General features: G+C 50.4%; 1 protein-coding gene across 2 annotated transcripts in view; it reads right to left on the bottom strand.

The window, feature by feature from the left end:
• TBC1D15 (TBC1 domain family member 15) overlaps nucleotides 1-16,655 on the bottom strand; it is a 439,633-nt gene that overhangs the window by 105,944 nt on the left and 317,034 nt on the right. The window lies entirely within an intron of this gene.

Consider the following 16,655-nt stretch of genomic DNA (forward strand, 5'->3'; position numbering starts at 1 on the left):
GAGGTGGCATTCTTAACTTCTCCTTCCTGAGGAAGAGACTGAGGGACCGGAGGTCAAGTATAGTGGGGAGGCTCTTGTCCTACTTGGGCACCAGAAAGTAGCAGGAACCGCAACCACAACCTACTCCTGACACAGGGACCCTCTCTATGGCTCCCTTGGCCAAGAGAGCCGTAACCTCCTTGCGGAGAAGTGCTAGGTGATCCGCCATCATCCAATCATAGGAAGGTGGCATGGTGGGAGGGATAATCTCAAAGGGGAGGAAGTAGCCCCTTCTGACTATTTACAAAACTCACCTGTCTGACGTAATGGCATTCCAGCAGGGCAGGTGATGAAGAATCCTGCCAGCGACTGGTCCCTGGTAGGGAAGCGCCAGATCAGGAAGGCTTGGAGGCTGCAGTAGGTGGTGGGCGGGGGACTGGCTAGACCACTGGCTCAGGATACACACAAACGATGGATCCCACAACCCCGGCCATGATGAGGATACCCCTGGAAGAGAACTAGGATTTAAGTAAGTAACTTATCCTTCTCTTCCAGGGGATCCGCATCAATAGTCATGAGCACTGAATAGATTAGCAAGCCCATCCCACATCCCTGCGGACGGCGAGGTGGAAGCACATGCAGTTTACTTGTCTTTATTAATTACATTTCTTAATGAAATCTGACCCACTTGAGTGTCTGTCTTAGCATCTAAATCTAGACAGTAATGCCTTGTACAATATGTACTGATCTCCATGATGCAGCCTTGCAGATTTTGGAGATGGGTACATTCTTCAGAAGGGCTGTCGTTGCCGCCTTGCCCCTTGTCGAATGGGCTTTAGGTCTGGCAGCCAATGGTTTGTTAGACAATTGTTAAGCAATCACAATACATGAGACTATCCACGTGGAAATAGTCTGCTTTGAGGCAGCTCTGCCCGTTCTCATGGGACCATAGTTTATGAATAATTGATCAGATTGTCTGATCTCTTTAGTCTTATTGAGATAAAACTTTAACACTCTTTTCAAGTCTAGGGAGTGCAAAGTTCTCTCTGCTGGCGTAGATAGTTTGGGAAAGAATGTTGGACGTGATATGGTCTGATTAATTTGAAAGTCAGAATCTACCTTAGGTAGGAACCCAGGATGGGTTCTCAAAACCACCCTGTTTTCATGAAACACTGTGTATGGTTCTTTTGAACAGAGAGCCTGAATTTCGCTGACTCTTCCGGCTGAAGTAATCGCAACAAGAAAAGTTGTCTTCCATGTAAGATGTTGAAAAGAGGCTTTGTGTATAGGCACAAAGGGTGGACCTATGAGTTTAGACAAGACCACATTCAATTCCCACAGAGGGGAGGTGTACGAACAGGTAGAAATACTTTTCTCAAGCCCTCTAGAAAATCTTTAACCACTGGCATTGTAAACAATGATGCTTGCTAGGGCAATTTCCAATAAGCAGTAATGGCTGACAAATGTACCCTAATTGATGAAAACTGCAACCCTGATTTTGCAAGGTGAAGGAGGTAGGGTAGAATAACCTCCTCTTGAGCCAGAATTGGGTTAGAGCCATTCTGGACACATCACATGTAGAATCTTTTCCACTTGAATGAATAAGAGTGCTGTGTTGAGAGTCGTTTGGACTCCTTTAGAATATTCATGCATTCCTGTGAGAGGCCTAGATGGCCATACTGCAGGAATTCAGGAGCCAGGCCGTCAAGCTCAGCGAGGGAAGGTTGGGATGAAAAACCTTCCCTTCTAATTTGTGGAGAAGATCCGGTCTGCACGGAAGCCTCCTGTGAGGCTTTTCTGATAGCTGGAGGAGATCCATGTACCAACATGGACAGGGCCATTCCGGGGCTATTAGTATCATCCTGGTTTTGGCCCTGTAGAATTTGTTGATCATTGTAGGAACTGTGGGAAAGGGAGGAAAAGTGTAGAGAAACGTCTCTGACCAGTCTATCAACAGGGCATTCCCCTTTGTCCCTGGCTGGAAAAAGCTGGATGCGAAGTCTTGGCATTTTTTGTTGTTTTCGTCGGCAAACAGGTCTATCTGACAATACCCCCACTATTGAAAAATGCCTCTTACGACGTCGTCGTGAAGCACCCAGTCGTGTGAGTCTCAAAAACTTTGGCTGAGGGAATCCGCTTGTGTGTTCTGGACTCCAGGGAGGTGAACCGCTGTGATTGACAGCCTCCTCGCTAGTAGCCAATGCCAGATGGTCTGTGACTCTCCAGATAGAGGGCGAGATTGAGGTCTCCCCGTTTATTCAAACAGTACATCGTGGTCGTGTTGTCTGTTTGGACTGAACTGCCCTCAACCGCAGATTGATGTGGTATTGCTGCTCCTTGTCGGACCACAATCCATGGGCTTGGAGAGAGCCCATGTGAGCCCCCTAGCCCTGAAGCGATGTATCCGTTACCAGTGTTTGGGTAGAAATGCTCTGATGAAAAGGGACCCCTTCCAACAGATGTTGTCGGTAGTCCACCATTGTAGTGAGTTTTTTTCCACTGGTGAGAGAATTATTCTGTTGTCCCATTTGTCTGCAAAATGGCTCCACCTATCCTCCAGGTTCTCTTGAAGAAGTCTCAAGTGTAACCTGCAATTGGAACAATGACAATACACAAGGCCATGGAACCCAGGAGTGATGCTACTTGTCCCGCCGTTGGTCGTAGAGTTTGAAGGATGCTGTGACACTTCTGTGCTATTGGTAACAGACTCTCCTCCGAAGGATACACTTTTACAAGGTTTGTGTCCAGTGTTGCTTCAAAGTAGTGGAGCCTCTGGGTTGGAGCCCGTATGGACTTTTGTATATTTGCTTGAAGACTTAAGGTTTTGAAGGTATCCAAAGTGATTTTGAGGTGTTGCATGGTTTGGACTGAAGTGCTGCCTTTCAGTAACCAATCATTGAGGTATGGGTAAATAAAAATCTTTTTCTTCCTCAAGTGTGCTGCTATTGTTGTTACACATTTGGAAAATGTTCGAGGGACTGATTTTAGCCCAAAGGGTAGTACCCTGTATTGGTACTGGTGGGATTCAGCTACGAAACAAAGGAATTTGCTGTGTTTTACTGCCACTGGGATGTGAAAATATGCATCCTGTAGATCTATGGAACACATCCAGTCCCCTTAATGGAGTTGGGAAAAGAAGTTGGGAAAAGATTTGATGAACTGCCAGCATTCAGAATTTTTCTTTTCAAATGTACCTGTTGAGATGTGTCAAATCCAAAATGGTCTGAAAGCTCTGTCTGGACCTCTTTACTGTACCAGGAAATAGCATGAGTACACTCCTTTTCCTCTCTGCGAAGGTGGAACTTTTTCAATAGCTCTTTTTTGTAGCAGAGTGAGAACCTCTTTTTGCAGGAGGGGCTGGTGATGACAATCTGTTTTTGTTGGTAGCACCAGAAGAGAATGTGATTTCAAATGTAGAGAATACCCATTTTTGACAATATTTAGCACCCATTTGTCTTTTGTTATGGAGAGCCACTCGTTTAGATAGTTCGTAATACTTCCCCTCACTGTAGTGGGTGACAGGATCAGGGGAAGTGAGTCCTTCATGTTTCCCTGATGTTCTGGTTGCAGACTGATTTTGTCTGTTCGCGCCACGTTCCCTTGTTGTTTTTCAGGACTGATAGAAAAGCCGTTCTTGTCTTTGCTGTTGCCTTTGGGGCCAATGAGGGGTGTGAACCCTTTGCTGGTATGGACGTCTATTGTAGGGCCTATACCTTCTACGGTATTTCTTGCGTTTTTCTAGTCCCACAGCCCTGGGTGTGTCCATTTCAGATTTCATTTTGGCCATTTCTTCATTGGTGTGGGCACCAAATAGAGAATTTCCAGTGAATGGGAGGTTCATGATGTGATGTTGAGACTCTGGTTTGAGTCCAGTTAAACGAAGGCAAGATGATCGTCTTGCACATATACCATGCAGAAGACGTAGATGCAGTGGACCAGAAAGAGGATCTGAGCCTTTGGTTATGTGATCGAGAGGCCCAGGATCTTGACCTTGGTCTCGATGTCTGTGGTGACCTACCCCTTGTGTGCGACCAAGGAGTACTGCGCCTTATTGGAGGAGCGGGTTGGCCTGTAGAAGATGGTGCTGTGGCTCACTTGGCCGTAGGCGTTGAAGATAGTGTCCTTAGAAGGGATGCCGAGGGAGAATATATCTGCGAGTACTTAAGAGTCCAGAGATTGATGGTCAGGGCTCTTGTTAAGTCTTTCCAACCATCTTGGAGAAAGATTTATAGGAGAGACTTGCCTAAACTGTGACGAAGCTCTCAAGGATCCGTTAGATGACTTACGTGGTATGGTCATTATAGGGTCATGTGTCTGAGGCACCAACGTTGTTAAAGTCACAGAGGGTGAAGTTGTTCCTTATGCCGTCGTGGCGAGCGTGAACGGTGTTGACATAGAAGTTTGTTTCCACGTTAACCGAACAGAGTAGGAGTGTCTTGAAGTCGAACGATGATGCAGTGTCGTCCACGGACATGCCTTGACGAAGAATGTCTTGTCGGTGAATGCCTTGGAGGCGAATATCTTGACACCGAATGCCTTGACGGCGAGTGTTGCGCCGCTGGAGGAGTGTGTCTCGACGTTGAACGGCATCTTGTTGCCGTCGGCGGCAACCTCGATCTTTGCCTTGGCGTTGCTGACTTCGACATTGATTGTTTCGACGTTAATGGGTCTGGGCGCGCCCTTGGCGGAGTATCAGTACGTCGGTGCTGACTCGACATTGAGAGATGTGTGACCGCTGACGGAGAGTTATCCATTGGAGTTAGCTGTGTCTTTTTACGCCGCATGTTTCGCCGTTGACGATGGAGTGCTCCTCAATGTCGGTTGGCGACGTTGATGCGACAACGGTGGGAGTGATGACACTGACAGGGACAAACATGTTTCATCCTACCTGCTGAGGTAGATCTTGCTCGCCGTTTGTCTGAGGCACCTTTTTCTCTGAAGACCTTCTTATGAACAGAGGTGGATGACGTTTTCTCCCTCTCATGTAGGGCATGAAGACAAATTCTTTCTCTGTCTTTCAAAGTTCTTTTTGACAGACTCTGGCAGTTTGCAGGTCTCAGGACAGTGGCTTTGAGGTAAGCACACTTTGCAGACTGAGTGTGGATCAGTCTCAGCCTTTTTTTTACTACAAGCAGGGCATTTTACAAAAAGGGAAGGCATTTTCTTCAGAGAAAAAAGTTATTTTACTCAGAAAATGAGAAAAGACGTTGAGTAAAATGTAAAAAACTGTGTTTTATAGAATATTTCTGGTAAAACAAACTCCGAAAAATGAGAGCTCAATGCACCCGGATCCTAACAGAAGGAGCTGGAAAAAAGGACTGACCTAACTGTTACCCAACTGTCACCTCACTCTCACCTCTGAGGCATAGTGGGATACTGGAGGGTCTCAGGGCCTTGAAGGCACTGTGCCAGTTTTTTGGTTCTGCTGTGTTAATTAGGATGCAGCCTATTGGCTAATAATGCCTCTGTATTTTTACTGCTGTTCTTCTCTCTGGATGGGATTGCTTATGTTTTCTACGCTCTCTTCTTTGTTTGCAGAGAGTTCTTAGCTCTAATTGAGGAGTTTGATTAAATAAAAACTTTACAAAAATAAGACGATTTTTGCCTGTTTGTCAACATAGGCTGCATGATTGCTTACACATGCATATGAGATATATGTACTAAAATTCTCTACACGATTGTTACTCTTACATATACATTTAATGTATATACCTGTGTGATTATATATGATCTAGGGTCCCCCCATGTGGGCGGCAATATTCAGTGTTTATGACTATTGATAAAGATCCCCTGGAAGAGAATACCCCAAAAGAGAGAAATGATGGTTAATCGTTATGAGTTGCAGTAAAGGAGGCTAAAGTACTGATAAACCAACCTGTGCCACTGAGGTTAGAACAAGGGGGAGAAAGACATTTCTTTTCTCTCAGGCAGATTCTGCAAGCTTGTTTTTGAAATGTCTCGAACCTTACCATGGGTAATTAGTGTGAGGGTTTGGAAGGTGTTAGTTGGCAAGTGTCAGGACAGAGGCATACATTTATGTTTTACACACAGGTGCAGGGGCCCTCCCTCTGGAGAAAGAGTGGACACAATACATGCTAGATGGTGTTGCTTAGTTGCAAGTTCCTTTGATCTTTTGCTGTTTGTCTCTTCTTCCCTGAGTCCTTGGAGTCTTTGGGCACTGAACAGTGATTGCTAGTTTGTGAAGATATTATAAATTATATAAATATGTATACTGATCAACAGTTTGCTTCTTACTGCATCAACTAAGGGGGTTTGGGCGGGGGTTTATATTTGTATGTTTCAATGCATATGCTTAAAAGTAATTGTCTGCTTTTTCAGTAACATTCTGAACAATAAAATGAGCTCATAAATAATATCATGGTGCAAAATCTAAACTACATATTTAATTTATGCATTCCTCGCCTGTTCAGTCATCAACAAAGACAGCATTTCTATGTAATGTAAAAAGGTCTTGGTGGCTTCGGGCGTCAAGATGGCGGTCGCACTCTGAGAGTGCTCTGGACCCCTCCTTCATCCGCCCGAAACTACCACGATTTAGCGACCCAACAGTGCCGCGCCAGCCATCCCCGGGATCTCCCCGTCCCGCCGGGGTCCCGATGAGGTGAGCGGTAGTGAAGCCGAGCCCCGTTCGCGCGCCGCGGCCCGAGTGCCAAAATGGCCATCGGAGCTGGACCGCCTCGAGGAAACTGATGCCGAATTGCCTCCCCCTTGATGCGACTGCCTTGGACCCGGGGCGCCGTGGAGACTGAAAAGGAGCCGGCGCTGAGCTTTGGAGCGAGGGCCCCTGTGGACTGGAGGGGCGGCGCTGCCCAGACCTGCGAGCGGGGCTCCTGGTGCCCCGGGCTGCGCCGCGCGCACACCTGGTGGCGCCAACTGCAAGAGCCGCGGCGCCCGGGCCGCTTTGAGGAGGGGACCCCCCGGGACCCGCCCGGACGGCGAAGGAGCCGCAACAAGAGCATCCCCCGCGACGAGGCCCCTCGCAGATTTCCAAGAGAGGTGAGCAGCGTGCCGAGGACCCGCCGCAGGCTGGGAGGGCAATAGCTGTGCCGAGGCCCAGGCGCTGGGATGACGCGGTGCCCGAGACGCCTCAAAAGGGGGGTTCCCCCTGGAACTCACCCAGGCGGCGAAGGAGACGCAAGAAGAGCATCGATCTGCAGGCGAGGCTCCCGGTGCCCCGGGCCGCGCGCAAACCTGGTGGCGCCAATTGTAAGAGCCGCGGCGCCCGGGCCGCTTTGAGGAGGGGACCCCCCGGACGGCGAAGGAGCCGCAACAAGAGCATCCCCCGTGACGAGGCCCCCCCCAGATTTCCGAGAGAGGTGAGCAGCGTGCCGAGGACCCGCGGCAGGCTGGGAGGGCGATAGCTGTGCTGAGGCCGGGGTGCTGGGACGACGCGGTGCCCGAGACGCCTCAAAAGGGGGTTCCCCCTGGAACTCACCCAGGCGGCGAAGGAGACGCAAGAAGAGCATCGACCTGCAGGCGAGGCTCCCGGTGCCCCGGGCCGCGCGCCTACCTGGTGGCGCCAATTGTAAGAGCCGCGGCGCCCGGGCCGCTTTGAGGAGGGAGTCCCCCGGGACCCGCCCGGTGGCGAAGGAGCCGCAACAAGAGCATCCCCCGCGGCGAGGCCCCCCCGGACTCCCGAGCGAGGTGAGCAGCGTGCCGAGGACCCGCGGCGGGCTGGGAGGGTGATAGCTGTGACGGGGCGCTGGGACGACGCAGCGCCCGAGACGCCTCAAAGGGGGGTCCCCCCTGGAATTCTCCCGGGCAGCGAGGGAGGCGCAAGAAGAGCGTCCCATGCGGCGAGACTCACCTGGCCCCCCGATTGAGGAGAGCAGTGTGCCGGGGGCCCGCGGTGAGCTAGAGGGGTGACAGCTGCGCAGTGGCCCAGGCGCTGGAAACGAAACACCCCTAAATTAAGACAGGGGAAAAGGCTCAAAAGAAAGAGGAACCCGGAGTCTTGGACCGCCTTCCGGGCACCAGAACAAGTGGGGCCTACTGCAAAGTGCCTCAGAGGTGTGAAACGAGCCAAATAGGCAGGAGCAAAATCCTTTGGGCCCCCATTAGACCACGCGGTTGCAACGCGGCCAATGCATACCCACCAACACTAGCCGTGGGCCCAGCATCCGGGCCAGAGCAGCGGCGGATCCACTGCCAGGACACTGTGTCCCTGAATCCATGCCCTCGGCGATCCTGAGCTGGTGGCTGTCCGACGAAGTCCCGGGCGCACCGGGGTGGCTCTCTGGGGTTTCCTCCCGCTACGCTGAGGACTCGGCCCTCTCCGGGGGAGGAGTGGACCTGCGACCATTGCGCTCCAAATAAAGGACTGTGATCACACAAATCTGCCCATCACGAAAAAGCCCTGCCGACGGTTATCCGCCCTGAGACACGATCCGGAACGCCCTAAGAAACTAAACAACTGACCTCCACCCTCCGCACCAAAATGGGGAAAGACAAGGCAAACAACCCCCGGCCTCCCAGCAAAAGATCAACCAGTTCACGACGCCGGCAGGTTCCCGGGGAGGAGGAGACACGGCTGGTGGAGGTCCCGCGCTGGACGGAGTGAATGCCATCCTCCAGGCAATCCAATCATCGCAAGTAGCCGTAGAGACCAAAATCGGGGAAGTATGAGAGGACATGGGCCTTATTCGACAAGACCTCAGAAATGCGGTGAGTCGTATCACCGATGTGGAAACCCGTGTCTCCCAGACCGAAGACGAGCTATCCGATCTTAGAACCAAGGTGGCCTAGCTACAAACTCGAACCAGTGAGTTGCACCGCCGTGCGGAGGATGCGAAAAACCGATCAAGGCGCAACAACCTGCGATTTATCGGATTCCCAGAGGGCGTGGAGGAAGATAAGGCCTCCGAATTTCTGGAGCAGTGGATCAAGACCTGGATGCCAGATCAAACTCTCTCAGCCTGGTTCGCAGTCGAACGTGCCCACAGGGCCCTCGCCCCACGCCCCCCTCCGGGTGGCCCTAAACGCCCGATGATTGCACGCTTCTTTAATTTCAAAGACCGAGACAATATCCCTAAAGAAGCCAGACGCACCGAAGACCTCCAATGGGAGAATCACAAGATCTTAATCTTCCCAGACTACACCTGTGAAGTTCAGACCCGCCGCCGATTATATGAGCATGTAAAGCAAAAGCTCAGAGCAATGCAGCTCTCATATATGCTCCTCTTCCGCGCAAGACTTAAAGTCCTCATGGCCGGGAAAGCGTACTTCTTCGAATCTCCTGAGAATGCGTGGGATTGGCTCACGGAGGAGGGCGTCGGAGCCGGGAGGGGTCCCCTGAAACCAACCAGGGGGAATCACCTGTGAGGCCCCCCCCCCCCATGGGGAGACTCCGGAGGAGCCGGAGGCGTACCAGATCCCGTAGAGGGAGGCAGAAAGACTCAGGCACCCCCGCCAACAACGAGACGGCTCGAGATTCCGATACACAGACCGAGGGAGTCCCGGTCAGGCCCTCGGGGCCCCGGGACACAACGCAAGCCGCGGACAATAACCGCCTGAGCCAGTCCCCGGTGCTTGGTTGACCTGAGTCGTTGGGTCTCCACTGAGATATACTCGAAAGACTTGGGCACCAGGTGCACGCCCGTAGACCCTGGAGGAGACACCGCGGGTGGCGTTACTACTCCTCAGCGCACGCCGCGCAAAACTTGAACTAGGTCTGCTAAATTGCAACTGATCCGACTAAATGGAGGGGTCCATCACTCCACCCCAACGACAGTCCCTCTGGCTGTTAGGTCCTGTTTGGGAATATGGGCGACAGATGCTTCCAGGGAGGGAGTATGGGGAGGGGGGTGGTTGGGGGGCAAAGAGTTTAAAACGGGTTTAGATGGTAGAATGTTGAATAGTTCTCTTTATTATTTTAATATTTCACTGCTACGTTTGAAACAGTCGTCCCGGGGTCCACAAACCGGCACTCAAAACCATATAACACCCACGCAGTCCTCACTGACCCATATTATTTCATGGAACGTAAATAGCCTACTAGATAAGATCCAGAGATCCGCAGTATTCAATACCCTCCGCAGATACTCCCCCTCAGTGGTCCTATTACAAGAAATGCCCCATGCCTTGTAATGCCCCATGCTCGCATGAGGAGGATACGACGGGGTTTATCATGCGGGCTTCTCTAGAGGATCCAGGGGGGTGGCCATTTTGCTCCACCGCTCACTACCCATGGTGGTTACAGCCACACAATCCGACCCCCAGGGCAGATTTGTAGTAGTTATGGGGACTCTTCACGGGTCACCGATAAACCTTGTGTGTGTGCGTGTACGGGCCTCCGGCGGGACTAGACGCATTCTTACTCTTCCTTCGCCACGTGGCAGCGGGTCTCCCCCAGGGTACCACCCTGCTGGGAGGGGACTTCAACGCTGTCCTCAACCCCAGTCTGTATGTATCCGGCGAAATTACTGCTAGTAGATCCACCCGGGCCTCGAGTCTCAGCAGCTGGGCTGAGAGCCTCGGCCTGTGCGAGGTGTGGAGAACCTGGCATCCCAGGGAGCTCCGGTACACGCACACCTCGGCTGCCCACTCGTCACAGTCCAGAATCGACCTCATATTTATGCCCGCTCTAGACATCACTAGCGTCACGGGTGCGGAGCTGCTGCCCCGCGGGGTCTCTGATCACGTGCCAGTGCGCGTCCGGCTGGGCGGTACGGACCCCACCAGACGCCCGACGTGGCGCCTAAACGCATGGTACCTACAGGACAACGACTATACCCATGAAATTAGAAACCACCTCACCCAATATTTCGAGCTGAACCTGGGTTCGGTCCGATCTCCAGGTACAATATGGGCCACCTGCAAGGCCACTCTCAGAGGACAAGCCAAATATCTCCTCCGCTCACGCGAGCGTGCCAGAGACTCACAACTGTCTGAATTGGAGACCAAGGCACTAATCCTGGAGCGCCAGCAAGCGACCTCAGCGTCGGCCTCTGTTCTGAGACAGCTTACTATGGTTAGAGAAGAAATTAAACACATAGCACTAGAATCAGCAAAACACATTTGGAGGGCCTCAGCAGCACGAATATATGGCTGGGGGGACAAAAACGGGAAACTCTTACACTGGCTGGCCACCCGCCCTCTAGCCAACAGGGTCATACCTGAAATCGTGGAGGACTCGGGTTCTCTTTCCAAAACACCCATTGAAATTGCGCAAAGGTTCGCTTCTTACTACACGGTGGCTAAGAGGGATATAATGGCGGACTGGAAAGCCAGAAGTGCCCCAGCACTGACTAAATGGAGGCGGGGGATGGACTGGTGTGCGCAACGTGAAAAACTGGTATACGAGGCCAAAGGATGTCCGAATAAATATGATAGGATAAGGGGGAAGTGGGAGGCCGCAGCAACTACTTAGGCGGTGTGTGACCTTCACCTACATTGTGGTGCCTGGGATCTGGGACTTGGGATCGACTACTGTTAGGCGCCATGTTGGCACCTTGTTAAATAAATGTATGTTTCTTTGACCAATTTTTTCCTGCAAAATCAATAAAATATCTTTATAAAAAAAAAAAAAAAAGGTCTTTATCTTATATTTCCAAAAAGGCTTGCAATGAGTTAATTCTTCAAGTGGCATTAATGATTGCAAATTCACTAACACTAGCGAGGTCTAAAAAATGTAAATGTAAATATACAGCATCTGTACAGATTTATGACTGTGTTATAGCACATAGGCCCATATTATAACATTGGTGGTAAGTGCCGCCTTTCACCGCGGAGACGGACATCCAAAGACCGTCGCCGCGGCTAACATCTGTCAGCCAAAATATAACCACAGATGGATTTCCGCCACAAAAAGGGTGGAAATCTGGCTGTGGCCATACTGGCGGAAGGTGTTAAAGTGGCGCTGCTACCACCAGCAGTGCCACGCCAGTAGATAGCTGCCAGCCATATTATGTCAAATATTACGGCCTGGCGGTGTTCTGCTGGCGGGCGCTGCTGGCGGTAGCAGCGCCCTGTCTCGTCCCCTGCTGGAAGACCCCCTGGATATAGGTAAGTCAGGTTGTGTGTGTGTGGGGGGGGGGTGTTGCATGAATGTGTGAGTGTGTACATGTAAGCGAATGTGTGTAGTGTGGTTTGCGTGTGTGCAGGTGTGAGAATGCGTGTATGAATGGTAATGTGAATGCGGGTCTGCATGCCAGTATGAATGTGTGTATGGATGCGTGCGTGAATGAATGGATGCATGCATGTATGAATGCGTGTATGACTGTGTGAGTGAGTGTATGAATGCGTGTTGTGTGCCTGTGAGTGTGCGTGTATGGAGGAATTGGAAGCAGGGGGGGAGCATGAATGGAGGGGGTGGGGGCGTCTGGTGAGTGTAAGGTGGGGTGGATGTGTCTCCTACCAGTGACAGGGAAGGAATTCCCTGTCACTGGTAGGTCCTACTACCATGGTTTTCATGGCAGTAGGCAGGGTTACAATGCCGCCACCGGTACAGGAGCGGCCTCCGGGTTAGAGATTGTTATTTCAAGTCCGGCGGCTGCTACCGCCATGGCGGTCAGTGTGGTGCATTGGTACAAGCCAACCTGTCAATGTCATAATGTGGCGATAAGTACCACCAGCCTGTTGGCAGTACTACCGCCACATTTGTACTGACCTTCGGGATCATAATGACCCCCACAATTCTTGAGAATGATGAACTGTGATACACAATAGAACAGTGAAATGATTTTAAACATGAAAGCTGAAGATGTGTTACTAGCTTTGTGAATCATTCAGAGGTAAGAAAGAGGATTTTCCACCCTCAGTACTATTACCTAAATGACCTCATACAAAATAGATGTGCACTGTAGGGATGGTGTATGATCTGTAAGCATTGCAAATGTACTCTTTTCCTGTGAAAATAAGAAATCAAAGATATTAACTTGGAAATATAGTTTCCTTCAAGATATATTCTTCACTGACTATAATGACTAGTAGTATATAAATGGCTGCTCCTCAGCCAAACCAATTGAGGGAAATGGGAGTGGTAGAAAAAGGTATTTCGAAGGTTGAAGACCATTTGAAAATTTCATAAGCAAGAAGGACAAGTTGCGTACATTATCCCAAGGCATCAGACTGGATCCGGAAGATTTTTGTGAGATGACCCCTGCGCACTGGTAGGTGGCATGGATCGGATCCATGTTCGTCATCGGTGTCATCTGCGCTAGACATGACATTGTGGTCCCTATACAGGTACCACCCAGGAGCGCTGACGTCTGTTTCTTTTCATGACTTTCCACGCTGGACATTTAGAGCCATGAAGAACACTGACTACTGGTGTGTCAAAACTAAGGCCCTGAAATTGGAGTATTTGCCCCTAGAAATCAGTTTGCAGAGCAGGGAGGATGGGTGGGTCAGTAAGGAATCTGCAGCTGGACAGTCTCTACCAGATAAGGCGTTACCGAAGGTAAGTAGCTTATCCATCTGGTAGAGACTTCAAGTTGCAGCTTCCTTACCTTTGATAGATAGCAATACTATCCACAGAGGTGGGTCTGAGAACGAAGTTCAAACAAGAAAGCCCTGCAGAACTGAACAGGCAAAATGCCCACCCCTACGGAGACAATAGTGTTTGATAAACATGTGCAGAAATGCCCATCTCGCAGCCTGACAGATGTCCAGAATTAGAACTCCACGTGCTAATGCAGTGGTCGCAGTTTTGCCTCTGGTAGAATGAGCACACAAACCCTCAAGGGGTTGCTTTTTGGTCAGTGCATAGCAGATCTTGATGCAGAGAATGACCCATCTGGAAATGGTTTACTTCTGCACTGCCTGACCTTGCTTCTCACCCGCATACCCTACAAAATGATGATCAGCCACCAGCAACTCTTTTCTACGATCAAGGTAGAATGTCAATGCTCTTTTTTGGGTCCAGATGGTGAATTCTCTCCTCTTCCTTAGAAGGATGTGGGGGGGGAGGGGTCCGTAAAAAGTAGACAAGCTGAAGAATTGGCTTACATGAAAGGGATTGACCACTGAAGCACCACTTTATCAGGATATATAGAGAGGTAGGGCAGCTTAGATGATAAGGCAACTCACTCACACTGTGGGCAGATGTAGTTGCCACAAGGAAGGCTATTTTCAATGTGAAAGGCCTGAGGGGATAGTTGAGAAGGGGTTTGAAAGGAGTGTACATCAAGAAAGTCAGATCAAAATTAAGATCCCTCTGGGGCATAATGAAGGGAGAGGAAGAGGGAAAGGGAGGGAACATATGAGTAAGACCCATGAGGACCCAAAGAATGTTAATCAGGCAACCTAAAAAATGCCGAAATAACAGACAACTATCCCTTAAGGGTGCCCACAGCAGAGCCATACTGGGCAAGGGAAAGAATAAACCACAGGACCTCAGAAAGAGGGGCAGAAAGGGGGTCAACAGACTTGTCGGTGCATCATGCCACAAATTTCTTCAGATAGACATATACCGTTTTGGTGGAGGGATGCCTGGCTGCCAAGATTACGTCACAGACTTCCGGTGGAAGGTCAAAAGCTGTCAACTGTCACTGCTCAATCTCCACGCAAGAAGGCAGAGAGTGGACAGGTTTTGGTGAAGAACCTTCCCCTGCTGCTGCAACAGAAGATCCTCCCGAAGGGGCAGTCTGATCGGAGGATCGATGGACATGCTCAGCAGCTCGAGATACCAGACTCTCCATGCCTAGTCCGAAGTCACAAGGAAAACGTCTGACTTCTGATAATCTTCTTGAGAACTCTGGCCAGGAGTGGTATGGGCAGACGTACAGGACGCCTGAGCTCCGTTTGAGACAAAAAGCGCCTCAGAGAAATAGAAGCCTCAGAAACTCTAAAACGCAAATCTGTTGACACTGTGCATTCTCCATGGAGGCAAACAGATTCAACCAAGCTCTCCCCACTGTTGAAAGAGACCTTGCACCACTTCTGGATGGAGATGCCATTTATGATCCGCTAGGCATTTTCAGATGAGTTTATCTGCTCTGGGATTCAGAGAGCCTGCCATGCCCTGCTGTTTCAGCCAAGTCCAAATACATAGAGCCTCTAGACAAAGGGCCCATGACCCCACCTTGACCTGCTTGTTGCAGTAGCATATGGCAGTGGTGTTGTCCATGAACATCTGCACCATCTTTCCCTTGATAGAGGTAAGAAATGCTTTTAATTCCAGTCGGATCACACAGAGCTCCAACATGTTTATGAAGAGCCCTGCTTCAGCTGGAGACCAGATGCCTCTGATCTTCACCTCTTCCAGATGACTGCCTCAGCCCAGGAGTGATGTGTCTGTCACTACTGTCAGATCTGGTTGGAGAAGCGAGAGGGGTCTGCCTCTGGCCCAATTGTGCCATTAACCATCACTGCAGATCTTTTGCAGGTCCCTCTGGGACCTGGACCATGTCGGAGAGATTCCCCGATGCTGCACCCCCTGGAACTTCAAGTTCCACTAAATAGCCCACATATGCTATCTGGTACGTATCACCAGAAGGATGTAATAGGCCATGAGGCCCAGCAGCTTCAGAGTCATTCTTACCACAATTCAGGATATAGGCTGAAACATTGGTATAATAGTCTGAATATAATGGACTTGTTGCTTGAGAAAATAGGCCAGAAACTGCCCTGTGTCCAGAACAGCTCCAATAAAAGGGAATCTCTAAGAAGCAGTCAGGTGTGACTACGGCAGTTTGATGGTGAACCCCGAGTGCAGACGGTTCGCCGTAGTCTGGAGGTGGGAGATGACTGCCTGTGGCAAGCTTGTCTTCAACAGCCAATCGTTAAGGGAAGACTGGAACCACTGACCTCCAGAGGTGTGTTGCAGCTACCGCCATCACCATGATGAACACCCAAGGGGCGCTGGTAAGACTGAAGGGGAGCACAGCAAATTAAAAGTGCTCCTGGCCTATCATGAACTGCATGTAACGTCTGTGTGAAGGTGGGACAGGGGAAGTGGAAATATGCATCCTGCAAGTCCACCACTACCATCCAGTCTTCCAGGTCCAGGGCAGACAGGACTTGAGTGAGCATTTCAAATTTCATCTTTTTTATGACAAGGTTGATAAGGGCCAGGTCTACAATAGGATGAAGGCCTCCATCCTTCCTGGGCACCTGAAAGTAGCAGGAATAGCAACCACAACCTACTTCTGTTGCGGGCACCCTCTCTATAGCTCCCTTGGCAAAGAGAGAGAACACTTCTTGATGGAGCAAGGGGAAATGGTTCTCAGTCAGCCTGTCGTAAGTGGGTGGCATTATAGGAAGGGTGGTCACAAAGGGGAGGGAGTAGCCTCTTTGGATGAGCTGGAAAACCCAACGGTTGGATGTTATTTACCTCCAGCAGAGCAGGTGATGGCATATCCCAGCCTCCACTGGATGCCCATGATGGTCGGAGGGTAAACTAAAGGAGTTTGGAGGCTGCCGGAGAGGTGGTGGATTGTCGCATCTTCTGGCTACCTGTCCCCTGTGGTCTGTGGGAACCGTGTCCTCAGCCACAAAAAAGATTGTGAAAATTGATAGATGTGGTGGATGGAAGTGTAGAGACACAGTTGGGACAGAAGGTGGACTGGGCTGGCAAGGGGCCATAGAAAGGCCCCAGGACCTGGCCGTAGCTCGCTGTCCTTAAAGTCCACATTCTCACTGAACAGACAGTAACCATTGAAGGGCATATCCATGAGTGAAGCCCTAACATCCTCTGAAAAGCCAGTGTTTTTCAA

This window comes from Pleurodeles waltl, chromosome 4_1, assembly GCF_031143425.1.
Source record: "Pleurodeles waltl isolate 20211129_DDA chromosome 4_1, aPleWal1.hap1.20221129, whole genome shotgun sequence".
NCBI classification, from domain to species: Eukaryota; Metazoa; Chordata; class Amphibia; order Caudata; family Salamandridae; genus Pleurodeles; species Pleurodeles waltl.